The sequence below is a fragment of the Cryptomeria japonica genome, chromosome 3 (genome assembly GCF_030272615.1).
Source record: "Cryptomeria japonica chromosome 3, Sugi_1.0, whole genome shotgun sequence".
Lineage (NCBI taxonomy): Eukaryota > Viridiplantae > Streptophyta > Pinopsida > Cupressales > Cupressaceae > Cryptomeria > Cryptomeria japonica.
The window spans coordinates 340,173,608-340,189,421 of NC_081407.1; positions in this window are offsets into that span (position 1 = coordinate 340,173,608).

The following is a 15,814-nucleotide window of genomic DNA, read 5'->3' on the forward strand; positions in this document are numbered from 1 at the left end:
TCTTCACGATGGCGACGCAACACGGAACCTGAATGGAGACCCCAAAACTTGTCCACAACACCAAAAACTGCATTTTCTTGCACCCTGGCCTGAACCTCCTTTGCACCCTAAAATTTTAGAGGTTGATTGCATAAAAACCCTAAAATTTTCTTTTTAGTAATTGAACTTGTGAAATGTTTAATTGTTAATGCTTGTTTCAGATCTACCCTTCTATTGCAAATTATCAAATCATATTTGTGCTTTAATTTTGAAAATTAAGTGGTTAAGTGTCAAAACCCTAATTTTTGAAACCCTCTTGATTCAACCTTTGTCCGACAATTTTACTGATCAAAACATCTCCAAATCAGCTGTAACTTTGGATTCCGCAATAAAATCACAATATCTTTCATCCCTGAAAATTTGGAAAAAAGTTGCGAGGACCGTGTGCACTCCGAGCGCCATCGTCCCCGACATTTTTTCTGAAATTTCGGGAGCTAGATCTTACTGTATTTTTCTGCTAAAATCCAGAATTTTGGCTGATTTTATCAATTATAACACTTTCAAAATTACAGTCAAAGTTGGTCTTGTGATTGCTTGGTTTAAGGCTTCTAAACATTCAAAAATCATTGAAATTGAAATCTTGTGTCAAAATTGTGTTCTTACTGTCCTAAATCTGAAAATTGTGTTTGCATTCATTCGAAATTTCAGTACTTTATTCAGATTCTTGCAATTTGTGACTTTTGAAATTAAGTGCTTAATTACAACAACTTTGATTTCCACTTTCAAAATTGAATTTTGCGTGAAATTGAGTCAACTTTTGAATTTCAAAATTTGCATTGCTTTTGACATTCCCTCTAAAATCATAAAATTCAAAATTTCAGTTTCCCTCTCTTTTTCAAAATTCAAATTTTACATTTTTTGACAATCTGGGTAGGGTTCAATTTTAAGATTGCAACTTTAATTTGGCCTATCTACAGATCGTAAAATCACTCAATTTTTTCAGATTAGCTTTAAAATCATCATAACTTTCATCCCTGCAAATTTCGAAAAAAGTTGCAAGGACCGTGTGCACTCCAAGCGCCACGGTCCCGGACATTTTTTCCGAAATTTCGGGAGACTGTCGTGATTGCATTTAATAGCCTAAATCTAGAAGATTGGCTGATTTTACTGAAAATTGTTGCCTCTAAATTCAAAATTTTCTCTCTCTTTCTAGTGCATGAGTTTTACAACAATAAGCCCTACTTACACTATTCCCGTTAAACGAAGCCATAGAATTAAGTCTTTCCGAGGTTTAATTACTGAGGAGATGGAACCTAATTTGAATAGCCTTTTTAACGAGGACATGGGTAATTCCTCTAATCCTCCTAATAATGAAGAAGCTCTCCCTAAGGTTTCTGTAGAACAACTTGCGAAATTGGATAATCAATTTGACGATTTTCGACAATGGATGTCTCAAGAATACCCCGATAGTCAAGCCCTTCCTTTAATTGAGGGTCTAAAATGTATGATTCAAAGTGATAAGAATGGAATTGATATTTTGCGTGGTATTGCACACATTGTGGATTCGAATGTGATGCCTATGAAGAGTTGTGCTGAAACTTTAGGTTATACACAACCTCCCACTCAAGTCAATCATTCTATTCCTTTGACAACTTCTATTGCTAGCATACCTACCTTTACATCAAACATAATAGCTACTTCTATACAAGCCATTCCTCCTATGATCACCAGTCATGGGGGCAATCCTTCTTCTTCAATTAACCCTATTCCTTCATTCAATCCAACTTCTTCATTCATCCCTTCAATGAGTGTTCCTATTACATCTTCGCAAATGAACATGACGCAAGGGGGCAATTCATTCAACCATTCCATTCCTCCTTGTAGTGTTCCTCCTTTCCAATCATCTCCTATGACTAATTATCATAGTGTCCCACCACCTTATTCTCTACCTTCTTTCAATAACATAACACCTCCATCTCAATCTAACACATCTAATATGAACTCTTCGACTGAAGCAACCATTAATAATCTTGCACAAACTGTCTCTTCTTTACAGCAACAAATTGCCTCTATGAATCAATATAAGTTTAGTGTGCCCACATTTGATGTTGCGAGCCCACTTTCTCTTGACATTGTTCAAGCTATCCCTCCTAAACATGTTGAAATTCCGCATTTGGAACTTTATAATGGTAAAGGAGATCCTTTAACACATGTTAAGACTTTTCAAACAATATGTACTGATTTTGCTTATGACCAAAGGTTGCTTGCAAAACTGTTTACTAGAACATTAAGAGACAAAGCCCTACAATGGTATTGCTCGTTGCCTTCTTATTTTATTACTTCTTTTGAACAACTTGCAAATGCTTTCATTCAACAATTTCAAAACAATATAAGTCCTAAAGTTACTTTGATTGATTTAATGCATTGTAAACAAGGTGTTAAAGAAAAAGTGACTGATTTCATTGGTAGATATAAGCATTTGTATGCTCAAATTTCTTTTCTAGTGCCTGACAATGATATTCAAAGAATCTTTATTTCTAATTTACAAAAAGATATTCGAGACAAACTTCTGTTTTCTGAGTTTACTTCTTTCCAACAGTTGTGTGCGACTCTTCACAATTATCAACTGACTGTGAGTCAAATGGAACAATCACATCCTATGGCTCCGAGTGATAAGGGTGATAGCAGTCAACAACCATTTGGAAAGTTTAAACCGAACAGAGATTCCATCAAATTCAATGAAAACATCATCAACAACAATGTGAATGCAGCATTAGGTGTGCCTCCTATTTCTAAATTTTTCAAGAAAGAAAGAAAGTATACTCCTTTGAATGAATCATTGCATAGTATTATGAATAAGTTATTGGAACAAAATGTGCTTACTCTTCCTCCTATAAGGCAAATTGATCCTGCAAAGATTACTTCACCCTATTTTGATAACAAATCTTTTTGTCAATTTCATCGTCAACCTGGGCATGATACTGAAAAATGTTTTTCTTTAAAGGGTAAAATTCAAGATTTGATTGATAATAATACTATTTCTATCTCTGGAGTGAATGATAAAGGCAATACATCTGTAGCTCCTCCTAACCAAAATCTTCAGATTTTTACTGATCCATTACCTTCTCATACCTCTAATGCGATTGAGGCTAACGATTCCTCTTTCTCATCTGATGGTCTTGTGTCTATGATTCCAAATGTGATTAACTTTGTAGAGCAGCAAGAAAACCCTAAAGAACCTTCCATCACATTTGATTCTAGTGAAACTATCAAGGCACCTGATGGTCCTTTATACATAGTTGCAAAAGTTAAGAATACACCTTGCCGTGGAGTGCTTATTGATCCTTCGTGCATGATTAATGTTATTACTGAGGAATTCCTTTTTAGTTTGCAATTGAATCAAGTGATCTATGACAAAACAGATGTGGTTATGAAATTATTTGATGCATTTTCTTCTCCTGCAATTGGTTCTATTACATTGCCTATTGAGGTCCATAACAAATCCCTTGATGTGAGCTTTGCTATTATTCCTTCATCCGAACAATTTCGTGTGAAGCTTGGCTATCCTTGGCTATCTTCCATGAAAGCTATTGCTTCTCCTATTCACAAGTGTTTGAAATTTCCCCATAATGGTGAAGTTGTTACTGTCAATCATAGTCTCTTTAAACCAGCTGAAAGAACTTCTAGCATTCCTATTGATTATTTTTGGCCTAAACAATTCCAATCTCTTCCATCGCGAAGTGATCACCTGTTCAAATCTTATCAAAAGTGGAAAACAGATATGATCCTATCTCTAAGTGAACCTAGAACACCTAAACTTGATATTCCTATCATTCTTGAGAAGGAAGTTCTTCCTTTGAAAGATAAAACCAATGTCTTTCCTCAAGAAGATTCCCAACCCATCCCTATGGATGTGACTATGTCTATGCCTAATAAACCTTCTACAAGTAGACCTATACCTCCTCGTCATGATGGACTTGGTCTTCTTCCTAAACCAAAAATTCCCCCTTTATATGGAGCAGTTTCTCCTCCTTCTTTTTATAGAGAGAAGAGACCTTCTTCTTCTCCTATTATCCAACCTAAGAGACCACAACCTAAACACCCAAGTGATAAGGATGAGAACATTCCTCCTCCTCAATCTTCTCCACTTCCTACTAAGACTAGATGAAATCGTTCTGCACGTGAACGTCGACGAAAGCGTCGTCTTAGGGCTCAAGCAGCTGCTTCTCAAACTTTACAATCTCCAAAAACACCTTCAACAAGCATTATTCCATTTTCTCCAAAATCTCCTAAACATAAGATGCATGATGGTCTTGATCCTGTGCAAGTTAAAGACCCTATTTTTATAAATCTTGATGATGATATAGATGAAAATGTTATTCATGATGAAAATGTTACTCCTCTTGCTTCTGATAGTGAATATGAACTTGTTGATATTGATAACCATTTATCTAACGAATTTTCTAAAGCACTTATCCTAGCTCCTAGACAAGAACAACGTGGCTCGGAACATGAACATAGCCCTTGTTTGGATCTTGTGATAGCTCCATCTGCTGTGTTGGATGTTCCTCCTCTAGCGTGTTCCCTGCCTTCCCGAAATATTGATCAGCAAGATCGGGGGGTAGATGACATGCTAGACTAGTTTCATTAGCATAGCAGATTCTCTCCTCCTCTCTATCTTTTGTTACTTCTTCTATGTGTTATTCTCGTTCTTCTATTTGTTGTCCTTAGTGTTGTCTACTTGAGGACGATGCAAAGCATTGAGATCTCTTTTGGTCTCTCTCATGTTAACTCAAAAGACACATGTGTTCCCTTCTTCTAGGTGACCTTCCTTGATTGGGGAATGAAGAACAATTATGCATACATACATATGATATATATACATGACTTATCATACAGCATACTGACTCCGAGGAAAGCGAAGTCACCTTGTGCTTTGTGTCTATTATCCTTGGGTTTATCTCACACTTGGGGGCTAAATCTTTGTGATAACGTGCTCCTTTCCTTTCTCATTTCTTATGTGTATCACTACCTTAAAGAAATCACCCCCGTTGAGGCGTGTGTGATCGCTTTAACGTAGGGGGGCATACACCCTGTCTATCCCTTCAGGATACTTGAAAATTTCTTGGCGAACTTAGCTTTGCCTTGAAATTTTTCGGTATTTTTCTTGCATGACTCATAGTGAGGGAACCTTACTACTGACAGTCATGGTTCTCCCTCGTGATCTTCCCTTTTACTTTGTCAATCGAAGTCGTAAGATCCTTAGTCCACTGGGGGCTTCGTGTATCTTGCCTCCTTGACGTGGTGAAAGTTTTTCAATGACGTTTCCTTGTACTTTACCGGAAGTATGAGCATACATACTCCCGCTAAAGTGGGGGCTAAATGTAGCGTCCTAAAATTGCGTCACTTTCAATTTCGACTGCATTTCGGTCTTCACGATGGCGACGCAACACGGAACCTGAATGGAGACCCCAAAACTTGTCCACAACACCAGAAACTGCATTTTCTTGCACCCTGGCTTGAACCTCGTTTGCACCCTGCTGTCCCGGGAGGTGGGACCAGAGCACCCAGCGCCCTGGTCCTTCAGGACCAGGGCGCCAAGTACCCTGGTCCCCCAGGACCATGGCGCCCAGCGCCCTGGTCCCTAGCCCTATTTTGGGCCCGGTCTCCTATGGGACTTTGGGCCTTTTTGTTTGCAAATTGGAAATTAACTTTCCTGGTCGGCCTAAGGTCGGGAAAATCAGTCTATCAGCCCTAATTGACAAGTATATAAACTACATTTTCCTCTTTCATTCGGCATGAAAAGAGAGGATGGAAAAAGCGTGAAAACGATATTCAAACATTCAAGCATTCAAGCATTCCTTCAAGCAATTGATCATTCTAAGTCTCCATTCAAGGCTAAGTGTTGCATTCAAGACAAGGATTCAACCATTGAAGAGGAGATCCCATACTACAACATACAACAATACAACAAATAACAACATCTATACCTTCGCACATAAGGATACAAACATCCTTACAACAAGGTATTAGTACTTGTTTTACATTACATACATTTACATTTACAGCATTTCTCATTACTTGGTTAATTCCAAAACCGGGGTTTGACCTAAAGGCAAACCCCTAATCCCTAACCCACCAATCGTCTTCGCTTTTCTATGTGTAGGTTGCAGGTACGCGGCTGAAATTGAAGATCTGGAATCCTTGTGCAGAGACGAACAGATCCCCCTTCGTTTCGCGGATTTTTCGGAGGACCGTGTGCACGTCGGGCGCCATCGTCCCGTCAACTTTTGCTCAAATTTGCAGGACAGCGTCGTATCGACATTTTACTGCTAATTCCAGGTCCGCAACTTCATCCTATATCCCTATCTTAGTTTATAAGCGAATCTTTCTCACTTTCTATGCATTCCTAGCTTAATTCTCTTATCAACATTCTTTACAAAAGAGGGTAGCCTTGCTGTCTTAACCCTTGAAACTCATTTAGCATCCAATCTTGCCTTGTGTGGGATTGGATCTTGTGGGTTTCAACCCCTCTTTTGAATGTGAAGTCTCCCTAAGTGAAAACCATCAACCCTAGCAAACTCCCTTCTCTCTCCTTGGAGTTGAAGAGGGGAGAGCAACTAGGGTTCAACCGATTTTCTGCTTTATATACCTTAACCCAATTTTCATCTTTGCATGCTTCATTAACATCCGTAGATTCAATCTTAGAAATCAAGCAATATTCTTCAACAATTCTTCTCCTAGTCATCACACCTCTATTCTTATCTCCTATTATCTGATTTTCTGAATGATTCAACCTTACATACCCGGGAGTCTTAGGATTTTCTTGATTTCCAAACTCTTGATCTCTTTCTTATGCACTAGCACTTGTACCTTCTCCTTCATTCTCAGGCTTTTTTGGAACAATCTGAATTTGATTTTGGGTCTACACTTTCTTTCCTTTATCTGAACTGACATCCTGATCATCTGAATCATATCCACAAGATCTGATCTATCTCTCATTGCCTTCATCAACTTTCACATTGGCACTTTCAACTATCTTTCTCAATCTCTTATTATAACACTGGTAGGCATTGCTCTTAATAGAATAACCAAGAAAGATTCCTTCATCACATCTAGCATCAAACTTTCCTAGATCTCCATCTCTTTTGATATAGCATTTACTACCAAAAATTCTGAACTATCTAATTGTATCACCTTTGATATGCACTCGGTTAAAAGTGTATACAATAGTACTCGCAACTTCTCTCCAATAGATATGTGGAACATCTCCTTTAATCATCATAGTTCTAGCAGCTTCCTAAATTGTTCTATTCTTTCTCTCCACAACACCATTCTGTTGTGGGGTTCTAGGTGCTAATAATTATCTCTTCACTCCATGCTCTTCACAAAATGCATTAAACTCACTAGGAGTGAATTCACCACCTCTGTCAAATCTCAGACACTTCAGCTTCAATCCAGTATTTGTCTCAACCATAACTTTGAAAATCTTGAACTTTTCCAATGCTTCAAACTTCTCCCTTAAGAAAGTAACCCACATCATTCTTGAATAGTCATCAATTACCAATATGAAATACCTGTCACCCTACAAGCTTCTCACTCTAGAAGGACCACACAAATCAATATGCATGGGATCCAATATTCCATTATAACTATACTGTTTGCTTCTAAAAGTAACTCTTGTTTGCTTCCCTAATTGACATTCCTTGCATACCGAACTAGTAGGCTTTATCAACTTAGGAAGATCTCTCACTACTTGAGTAGAACTTATCTTAACCATGCAATCAAAATTTGCATGACACATCCTTCTATGCCATAACCAACTTTCATCAATCTAAGAAATCAAACAACTTTTACCACTAGCATTCAAGTGAACTGTTATTACCTTTATTCTTTGTACCTGATGCAATCTCAATTCCAGAGCTACCCAAGATCTTACATTTGTCATTCTTAAATTGCAAGTCATGTCCCTTATCAACCATCTATCCAACACTCAAAAGATTATGCTTTAGACCTTCAACATATAATACATCATCAATATTATGCTTACCATCAAGAGAAATGTAACTTCTACCACATATTATACCAGCTTCGTCATCACCAAATCTTAGTACAACACCTTTATACTTTTCCATACTCACAAACTTACTCTTATCACCTATCATATGATGAGAGCAGTCATTGTCAATAACCCACTCATCTTTTTGTTCAACTTTAGCAGCCAAAGCTTTCTCCTCATCACTGCAACTAGTAGAATCAATAGTCACTGAATCATCTTCCTTGATAGAAATGAACACCCATTCATCTCTTGAATTTCCCTTATCAGATTCATCATCTTTCACACCTTCATCAACAACATAATAACATTTCTTCTAATATTTAGGCTTGTATGGCTTTAATGGCTTCTTAGGAACTCTTTTCGGACACCTTGAGGCAAAATGTCCTATCTTATTATATGAAAAGCATTTAAGAAGCAATTTTCCTTCATACTTACTGACACCTTTAGGCAATCTTCTAGCAATCAAGGCTTCAAGCTCCTCAGGCTCTCTTTCTTCTTCTTCAAGTTCTCTCATCCCCTTCTCATATCTGGACACCCTTGTAGAACTTTCTCTCGGATTATATTTCTACTACCCGGAAACAGTAGATTTGAATGTAGATTCTGACTTGGAAGAGATTCACCAAATTTGCTCTACTCAAAAGCAACAAGTTTACCAATCAACATGTGTCTAGTCACATCTGTCATAGTCTGGATCTCGTCAATAGGAGCAACCTTGTGCTTGTAAGCAAGAGGCAAGGATCTCAAGACTTTAGCTACAATATCTGATTCTTCCAATAATCCACTGACACATCTGATATTCAACACAAGCTCATTCACTTTATGCATAAAAGAGGTAATTTTCTCATCTTCACCCATCTTCAAAATCTCATACTTTCCTTCCAAGCTCTACAACTTGGCAACTTTCACATGGTTGTCACTTTCATACAAAGTCTCCAACTTCTTCCAAATCCAATGAACGGTCTGCAGATCCATCACATTAGTCATTTCAAAATTAGTTATGGCACACAATAATGCTTCCTTAGCTCTAATATTGAATTCAGCTTCCTTTAGATCTCATTCGAAGTTGTAGGACCATTTAGAGGAACATTATACACATTCTTAGTAATCTTTCAGTAATCTTCACCGATGCATCTCAAGTGACATTCCATCCGGTTCTTCTAGAGAGTGTAATTCGTTCCATCAAATCTCAGACTATCCTTCTTGTAAGCATATGTTGCCATCTTCGATCACCTCACGCGATCGAGCTTCTTTCGGAGGATCTAGCTCTGATACCAAATTTTGGCAACAAGGTAACAAACTGAGAGGGGGGTGAATCAGTTTGCTCACAAACTCTACTCAACTCAAACACAATTTCAGATCTGATGATTAACAATGAAAGCACAAATCAACACCACATCAATAACACATATAACACCAAGATTTTTGATGTGGAAAACCCGATTAAGGGAAAACACGATTAAGGGAAAACCCATGGTGAGAAACTACCCACAATGAAATGATACCCTGATAGGAATAAATGAAATGCTACAATGAGGAATGCACATGCATTTAAGAACACTACCTAGAGCTCATTTCTCAAATACGATAAAGGGCTAACACCCTGGGAAGTCTCATTGCCTTACAAAGACATTCAGATTAAATCCGGAGGATCATGAACTGATAGAATAACATCTCCTCATGCCTGGTAATAGTTCCAATTAAGAACACAATTTGATCTGCTTTGCCACATTTCTTCACACTTCTGAAATATCAAAATATTTGCTCGCACACACACTCACATATACCACACAGATACATCTCTCATATAATTATTCTATATATTTATATAAATCATCAACCTATATTTCAAGGTCAGCTCATCACAAATTACAAAGCTATAACCAAACACACTACAATATAACATGTATACCAAAACAATGTCAGCTAAGACATTGTATGGACCTAAACCAACACCTCGAACATGAAACACCTCCATGAATTACACCTCGAACATCCGCAACACGCCACAATCATCTGGTCAACTAAGAACATCGCATAACACAAACATAGCGGAGAAATCATCCACAACAGGCACAATGATCAATGCAAATCATCAACACAACTATGACACGATCTAAAAGCATCACAAGCATCATGAATTACCACAACAACAACTGCAAACATCACCACTTACTATAATCTTCATCATCTTTATACCGAACCTCAAGAACATCAACTATACTGATTGTCAAATTGAAAGATTCACTTGCAAACCTCCAAATCACGAACCATATAAATTGAGGACACATATGAACGTCTCAAACATTCTGCCAAACTTGCAAACCAAGATATTGCAACGTGGAGCAAAATCTAGAACACTAATCAACTCTGAACAACTGAAAAACCAATTGCAATACTAGATCTCATAACTCAATCAAATCACCATGCAGACCTCTAAAACTTAAGGCAAATCAACTAGAGATACTTATCTCAAAACCCTTTAATCCGCAACAACTCATCTGCAACACACTAACCAAACCAACTCATTTAATCTGACTGCAATAGTGGAACACACTCCAACAAACTTCTCAACAATATCCAACAACATACTTAATAAATTATTTTATCTTAATTCTTAGGAGTAGTTTGAGTATGGCAAATCCTTGAATAAACGACATGCAAATTCATTAAACCCTTTATTTATGCCTTTTTTTATTATTGTTCTTGTGTTGTGTTATATATTGAACCCTTTGTGTATCATACAAATTACCTATTTGGTGGATGTTGACACATTGGGTTGCATAGAATATTTATCTACTCATATTCCCTCCTCTATGTTATATTTCAGTTTGGTGTTTTCTTATACTTTTAGGATTATCCATATTATCATGTTGACCAAAGAATAGCTCCTCCTATCTTTATGTTCTTCCTTCTCAATATTTTTGTTTAGTGGTAAAGCATGATTTGAACAAACCCCAAACCCTTTACAACCAAATTTTGTCAAGATTTGAAACCCACTTACAAAACACTATTAGAAGATAGAGCACACATAATTAGTAGCCAAACAAAAACTAACATTTAATGTTTGAGTACAATGAATAATCAATTGAGTAAATTAACATTTATACAAAATGTTAATTATATTCGTTAGCAAGTCCTTAGTTATTTGTTGATCATGTACATGCCCTTCTTTGATTTTCCTCATTCCAATGGTGTCTATAATCACTCTTTATACTATTATCATCTTTATTATGAATATATTGGAGTCAATGTCATAAATATTTCTCTTTGCACCCACGTTGTACTCTTCTTATGGACAAAATTGCAACCACCATCCATTTCTTCTCATCCTTTCTTCTTCTTTGATACCACCAACACTATTTTCAATGCTAGGAAATCTATTATGAGAGATTGTATCCAAAAAAATTCTTTAAATCTAATCTTCTAGGAACAACCAAAATCACACGGTCTATTGTACTTCAACCTCCATGCTACTACCATCCTTTCATTTCTCTGCATCCAAGATCCTTACAATATTTTTCCACACATCTATTTGATTGACATGATTATCGACTCATTTTGTTATCCTACTTTATTGGCTAAGAAGTTCGTGCCCCTTTTAGCTTCCTCATATATGTGGCTTAGGGAGAATGGTTAAAATCTGTCAAGAATAGGGGTGATTGGTTCTGTTCATTTTCTCCATTTCTAATTTGAAGCACTTTTTATCCTAATCGATTGATGCATACCATTGTGTCACCTTTACATTTTTGACCTTATGTTCTTTTGTTTACCCCTTTTTAATCCTTGAAAGAGTGCCTTAAAATCTACCATATTATTTGTCTAAAGGAAATATTATTTGATAATGTTGAAATGTGGAGTTTTGCCCCATCTTGAATGATGTACCTTGCACTTGAGTCCCGTTAAAATTTATTTTTATTCTCCCACTCAACGGATATATATAGTACAATCTCGAAATATTCATTTTCTTATACTCTAAAGGTTAATATGATGTTTTTTATATATTTTTAATATCTTACATAAATAAATAAAATTATGGAGTTTAACAAGAATCTAGAAACTAAAACTACTCTAGTAGCCTTGAAACACAAGTAATGACTCAGTAGAATGAATAATCAAATGCACAAGTAAATTGAAACAAAAAAAAAGAGAAAGAGAACTTGAAAAACTTGTTAGATTTTAAGAAACTTGAAGAAAGATATTGACCTTTCATTACGAAATGAAATAGATGTGAAACCTAGTTAAATCAAATGAAATTTCTAGGATTGAAAGAACAAACCATTCTTATTTGTTAATCCATTTCTTTTTGTAAACACAAGTAAGAAAAGTAAATTAGGGATTAATTTTAGCTAGTATTTTAAAGTAACCTAAGGTCTTAACAAAACTATTCTTGCTACTTGGTTTAGACAAATATGGTAATGGTGTCCTTGATATAATCATAATTTTTCTTCCAACTAAGAAATGGAATTAGTCTTAATAGCATGATTAATTTCACTAAAGTTATTAAATTGCTTGGTTGGATTGATCCATGCACATCATATCAAATGATATTATTGACAAAATCCTTAGCCAACGTTGACACCATCTTCACTTGCATGTTGATTGCAAAGAAAAGGGTTGAGATTTTATTGGTATGTTGTTGAGGTCTAGTGTGTGAGAAAGATAAAGTTGGCCACCAATTCTATACTAGCAATGGAGTAATATTAATTGTAACGGTGTAAAATTAGGATTTCACCAATTAAGATAATAAAAACACTAATCTTACTAAATTAATCATTACATTAAAAGAGAAGTAAATCCAATAGATCTAGCCATGATTCAGTTAAGAAAAAGATTGAAATATTGATTAGATTTAATTGTTTGTTTGCCACCCCCTAGTTGAAATTGGATTTGAATCGTGAAGTTTATGGAAAAATAATGGATAATTAAAGTGAAGCAATGATAACCAAATGTTACAGATGTCAGATAGAGTCATAGATAGAGATCTGAGAAAAAGGATAAGATCAGAACCTGTCGTTGAAAATTCGGGCTGAATTGTTGGGACCATGGTGGTGGGTTTCCCTAGTCCTTTAACTCTTTTTATATAAAAGTGAGATCTTTTCCGAATTAGGGGGATGCACTAGATCCACTGTTGGAAGCTTGGGCAAAATTCTTGGGATCGTGGTGGTAGGTCACCATAGTCTTCCGCTTTTCTCTCCTTCAAAATTTGAACCTGTTTGTTGTCATCAACTCTATCGAAATATTTGATTACAACTCCTAAATCAATTTCCTGCACACAAAATTAGAGGAGAAGTGGTTGTGGATAGGGGTTTGCCTTGGGTCAAACCCCAATTTGGGAATTAACCTTGAAATTTAAATGATAATTGTAATGAAAATAGAATTGAATTACAACAAGATGCTTTCCTTTTCCGGGAAAGGCTAGATCTAAAATTGAATGCTTGTAATTGGAATGTATACCTTCATGAAGCATGCTTGAATCCTCACATAAGGGTTTTATGATGCCATGTAGAATACCTTCATGGAAGTTTGATTATAGATTACATCTTGAATGCTTGAGCTTGACTTCATTTTTGCTTCAATACTTGATGGATGCTTGATTGCTTGCTCACTTGAATGAAATTTGAAATCTTGATTGAGGTTCTTAAACATAATAAGATTCAATTTTGTTTAGCTTTTAAATGAGAGGGGTAGGCCTCCTTTTATACTAAACTGTGTGAAAAGTATTTGAATTTTTAGAGCAGGACCACGTGGGGTTTGAATTCTCTCTCACTTGAATTGATCGTTATGAGGACCAAATTTGGGTTCTGATTGAGAGGACCAGGGCGCTTTGGTGCCATGATCTTAAGCTAGGACTAGGGTTCCCTAGCGCCTTGGTCCTAAGAATTAGGACTTAGCATTAGGGAAGAGATAAAAGAGAAAGTGAAAATATGCACATTTGTGGGAGGTGTGAGTAGAATCAAAGCAATCATTGGGAATCGAAAGAGAAAACGCCAAGGTGAGGTTTAGGTGAGGATGAAATTGTATGCGGATACAATTTACAACACTACACTAGTGTGAGCAATATGGGAGGATTTTGTGAATTTCAAGTGGTCATGAGTGTTTTGGAGATGGCTTTAGGATTCGAGACAAGTGCAACCAATTTCTAATGACTACTAATTTGTTCATCAAATATAATGTCATGTCGTTGCCTAAGCGAATACAATTCATTTCTAGCCTCCACATTTGAATCACATTAATTGCACAACACATAGCTTACCTAATGTAGACTGGATTGACTCTTCACCTATTTGTGCTACCTTGTCTAGGTATCTCCTCCAAGCTACACAAGAACCATCCAATGATTCTACACCTCACACCCTCCAAGGGTCTGCAAGACTTACCCTCTCTGACCTTCCCAAGGTCTTTAGGCTAGGATAAGCACTTGTTGTTTTGTGAGTTCCATTTTTCTTGGTTAGGACACCTTGTTTTTCCACTCCCTGTCACACTCAACCTAAGAGTTCAATCCCTCTAATACAAGATCTTCATTCCCCACACTAAACATATAAGAATGGATGATATTGGAAGGATTCCCAACCCTATTCCTTTCTCAAGAGCTTTGACCTTTACCGGTTTGGTGTTTTACAAACAAACTGCACTTCTAGGCCTAATAGGAGACCTAATTCTAGTAGCCCTGTCAGCGGGGTATTCTACATTTATCTGCTAAACTTTCTTAACAACCCTATAAACTATTTTACATTCTAGATACCCCTTTGGGGTTTACATACAATATCTCAAAACTGGAGGTGGGTTTTGTCATTAACATATCTAACCCTTACCGGTCTAATTAGGCCTAATTGCCCCTTCCTAGGCCTAAAAAGTAGGGATTGGTTAAAAATCCTTCACCGGTCCGATTGCTTTTGTGAATTTATGCTGGTTTGAGGTTTGTACTTCCATATGGAATTCCAAACCAATCATACTTCGCCTTCACCCACCAGATTCAACCAATTAGGGCTTGTTATACATGATTCCTAATGCTTGCCAACCCAATGTACCAAGCCTAGGGTATGGTGGCAAATCTTTGATTTAGCTTCCCCTGTCTCAAAAAAAAAGAAGAAAACATAGTATACAATGCAACCCAACATTCCACAAGGTTTCAAAATGGGTATCCACCTTGGAACGTTAGGTTGGAGCCATTTTGCTCTCAAAACCCTGGTTTTTAGGGCTCTTAAACCTACTTGCAACAAAATGAAGATTACTCACAATCTACAACACTTCAAGACTCCAAATTAAAAAAAATGAAGGTAAGACACCAGTCTAACAATTCATGACCCTGTTTTGGATGTGTCAATCTGTACAGGCTGTACAAATTTGCAAAGAACAGGCGATAACTCAGAAAAACACACCAAATGGAAAACCAAATTAGTTTATTTCCTTTAGATCTTTAACAACCAATTATCTTCGGTCTTTCCAAGCCTTATACTGGCCTTGGAGTAGTTACACACGCTCATAACCAATTGTGTCAACCAACTAGCCGTTGGTGTATGAAAATGTTGCAAAGTTGCTATGAGCAACTTTTGCAATTTGTTGCATAGGTGAGCAACTTTGCTCAAACTCAAACTTGGTCATTTTCAATTAAGCCATATGAAATTAACAACCTTAAAATAACATCAACCAACCTACATTAACCCCAAAACAACTTATCCTATTAAGTGCTCTGCCTGACACCCTTAAGAGCTCACATACCAACATTGGCCAAACAAAGACTCTTAGGGCCCTTACATTCATTTGAGCACACACTCA